The 4,177-nt window shown below is 41.8% G+C and overlaps 1 pseudogene; it reads left to right on the top strand.

Moving 5' to 3' along the window:
* Positions 1 to 1,888: 1,888 nt before the first annotated feature.
* On the top strand, positions 1,889 to 3,920 carry LOC108268525 (elongation factor Tu, mitochondrial-like; annotated as a pseudogene).
* Positions 3,921 to 4,177: the final 257 nt, after the last annotated feature.

The raw sequence follows: 4,177 nt of genomic DNA, 5'->3' as shown, positions 1-4,177 counted from the left end.
CTGTCCTGCACGACTACATTCCGACCAAGGTCGATGTTTTGAAGCTAGTGTCACCAAAGAACTATATAAAGTATATGGAATCGGAAAGAGCTGCACAAGTCCGTATCACCCACAGGGTAATTCCCAGTGTGAAAAATTCAATAGAACCATGCTTAACATGCTAAGGACCCTACCCCCAGAAAAGAAAAAGAACTGGAAGCAGTATCTACCCGAGTTAGTTATGGCCTACAATAGCCGGATCCATGTTTCAACCGGCTATTCACCATTCTACTTGATGTTCGGGAGAGATGGTCCCACAAGAACTATTAACTGAAAAAAAAGTGTCATTTTGGTGAAAGTCATAACATGTACAGTAACATTGCTAACCCTGTTACACGCAGGTTCTTTATTAAGTATATTACATGGTCAAGCTGCGAGATCAAATTGTTACCAAGTGAGAGGATATGCAGGTTCTGCAGTGCATCTATTAACTACAGAAATGTTGAACAAACTCAGGTCTTGAAGTTTCACGAGTGTATCCAACCCTTCAAGTGAGCTGCTCTAATCCTGGAATCTTCTCGATGTTATTATTCTTATTATTATAAGAGGTGAAGCTTGGTTAGAGATGTGAACTGCCCTTAAAGATGTTTCTGGAGTCCAGGTGCATTTAATCGTACTTCAAGTCTTCATTGGCTATAAGTCCAGACTTTTGCAGCATTTCCTCACCAATGAGACTGGATTCCTTTATCTAATCCGCTCATTTTGATGATGCATCTCAGAGCCTCAGCATCTCTGCGTTAGAGCAGCTATTTATCTGCTGCTGAGCCGAACGTTAGGTTAAAATACTGACACGTAATAGTAGTTAGCTTCTACAATGTTAATATTACGTTCTACTGTTCTTATTATGACGTCATTCATGAATGACGTAACAGCTAATTCGCGCTACAGTGCACAACGAATAAACAAAACACACGAATAACAAAAAAACACAACAAATAATTATATATACAGATATAAAATATGACCTATAAATGTAATTTTAAATGACAGTGCAGTGTTTTCGCGGCTATTTTATAATTTACGTTTTAAATAGGCTAAAATGTTATAAAATGTGAAATCATACAAAATAAAATACCATTCACTTAAAATGTTAATAGTCTGTAAATGTCTGTTTAAAACAATTTGATTGATTTTGTGTTTTAGAATTTTTGCCATTTTGATTTATTTATTTAATTTGATTCTATTGTCGATTCCCACATTTATTTTTATACCGTTAGAATTATTTGCACGTACAATATGTGAAACATTATTATTATTATTATTATTGTTATTATTATTGTTGTTGTTGTTGTTGAACAGCATAAGGTTCACGAACCAGGCACCATAGCAATGATATGAAATCATAGAATACAAAAAAATGTAGGCTAATTAATAGACTTTTTTTAATAAGGCTGTATTTATTTATTTATTTATTTATTTATTTATTTATTTTTAAAAAAACTCTCCCAAAAGTAATACATTGTAAATAAGAACTTTGACCTTTTTGTCCTCCATTAACGTACCAGATACAATTGAATTTCTTTATTCAGTGTGATTGCGAGACAGCACACACAGCTGCTCTCTGATTATTGTTCATCTGTAAAAGTCTCTGTGGTCTGTTACAACACTTTGAAATTCATATGGAAGAGGACTGTGGTGCTTTTGTAAAAAAGTAAATAAATAAAAAAAAATAAAAATGCCCCTGAGACCATTGGTAATTTATTTTAGTATTGTCCTAATGAGAGTTAGAAAGTATTTACAAAAATAAATGTTGATCAAGGAACATGTTATATTTACAGAACTGAACTGCTTTCTGTCTGCGTTTCTGCACAAAACATGTAGTATAACCCAGACTGTGTGTGTGTATAACATGATCACGGGCACGGCTCAGCTGGACAGCTGTATCCTGGTGGTGGACGAGTGAGCACCTGCTGCTGGCTCGGCAGATCAGTGTGCAGCACGTGGTGGTGTACATGAACAAAGCAGACACCGTGGACAACTCCAAACTCCTGCAGCTGGTGGAGCTCGAGATCCGAGAGCTGCTCAGCAAGTTCGGCTACGACGGAGACAACACACCCGTCATCTGTGGCTCCGCCCTCTGCGCCCTGGAGGTACTGACGAAGAGAGACTGGGGACATGGAGAGAGTGTGTGATCCTGTAACACTCAGAGCTCTGTGTGTGTATGTGTGTGTGTGTGTGTGTGTGTGTGTGTGTGTGTGTGTGTGTGTGTGTGTGTGTGTGTGTGTGTGTGTGTGGAACCGGCAGCCTGAGCTGGGAGCTCAGTCTTGGAGGTGGTAGATGAGTACATCCCTCTACCCAGGAGAGATCTGGATAGACCCTTCCTGCTGCCCATTGAGGGAGTCTATCAGTTTTCAAAATCGATTGCGCAACACTCCGAACACAACTGACTCAGTAACATGATTCTTTAGACTGATTCATAAAGCAGCGAATCAGTTTACAGATTCAGAGAATCGTTTTGATTAATTATTTTAAATGAATCAGAGCGATATGTCACTTAATTCGACTGGTTATAATCAAATAAAAGAGATTTATAAAGTCGATCCGTTGATTTGATTCGTGACCTAGACTCTTGTGAAACTCGATCATGGACGTTCCATCCCAGACCGTCTCTGATTGGCTGAGACGTTATTACTTCATAATATATGCAGAGTCTGTTGTTTCCATTGCTTTACAGTAGATGAAATGATGTGAACGGTTAAGGATGGTGTTGCACTGTGTGTGTTTGTGTGTGTGTGTGTGTGTGTGTGTGTGTGAGATGCAGTGTATATGGAGTGTGTGTGTGTAACACAATGTGTGTGTGCGCACAGGCTGGGGTACATTGGTGACTGGAACTCTGGAGAGATGAGTGATTAAAAAAGGACACAAGTGTGAGTTTGTGGGACACAACCGCTCTGCCAAGTCAGTGGTCACAGGTGAGTGTGTATGTGAGAGAGAGTGTGAGAATGTGTGGCTCCCTCAAGGACAGGCAGGAATCGTGATGTTTTATCCTGTGCTCAGTGTTCGAGGAGAACTGCAAGACAAAATGTGTGCACATGATTGATGGAAATTTTGTCCATTACTACTTCCTGCTCATGGCCACGCCATATTTTTTTGCTAGACAGCTCAGACATGCTTAGCAGATTTTCTGTTCAGAAAGCCTATAAAAATCTTGGTTCATGATCACTTTTGAGCAAACATAAACCAGCCTAAAGTGTGTGTGTAGGTATCAAGATGTTCCATCAGTCTCTGGACCGTGCTGAGGCGGTGGATAATGTGGGCATGCTGGTGCGTGGTGTGAAAAGGGAGGACATGAGGTGAGGTGTGGTGATGTGTAAACCCTGCTCCGTCCAGCTTCATCAGAAAATCAAAGCTCAGGTGTGTGTGTGTGTGTGTGTGAGAGAGAGAGAAAGTTTATATCACACAAGTAGAGTTCATTGTTTGATGTAGGGTTCTTGGTGTCCAAAAAAGGGTTCTGTTTGGAACTCTTGTTTGATAGGAAAACACTCTGTTAAAGGCTTGTGTGTGCGTGCGCAGGTGTACATACTGAGTAAAGAGGAAGGCAGCAGACACAAGCCTTTCATCACCAACTTCATGCCAGTCATGCTCTTTCTCACCTGGGACATGGCCTGCAGGATCCAGCTCCCCAAGGGTAATGTAACACACACACACACATCCACACTCGCACATTTCTCTGTCACACTGTAATATGCATTGTCCTCATCTGTGTGTAGGAGATGGTCATGCAAGTTGAAGACACGTCCCTCACTCTGAACCTCAGACAGCCCATGGTGTTGGAGAAAGGTCAGAGGTTCACGCTGAGGGACGGGAACAAGACCATTGGCATGGGGCTCATCACCGACATCCTGCCCACTACACCTGAGGACCAGCACAACTGTGGCTGAGACTGAGAAGGCGGGGCATGGTCTGGGTATGGGCGGGGCATGGGTTGGGTATGGGCGGGGCATGGGCTGGGTATGGGTGGGGCATGGGCTGGGTATGGGTGGGGCATGGGCTGGGTATGGGCGGGGCAGGAAGTAATCCAACCTCTTGACTCATCCATACTTTACATTAGTATAAACGTCCACGGTTTACTGTTTCCTGCTCTCTTTCTCTCTCTTACACACACATACACAGACTCTCGTGTTCCAATACTACGCCC

Source organism: Ictalurus punctatus, chromosome 8, assembly GCF_001660625.3.
Source record: "Ictalurus punctatus breed USDA103 chromosome 8, Coco_2.0, whole genome shotgun sequence".
Taxonomy (NCBI): domain Eukaryota; kingdom Metazoa; phylum Chordata; class Actinopteri; order Siluriformes; family Ictaluridae; genus Ictalurus; species Ictalurus punctatus.
The sequence above is the reverse complement of the archived record's forward strand: the minus strand, read 5'-3'. Positions and strand labels throughout refer to the sequence as shown.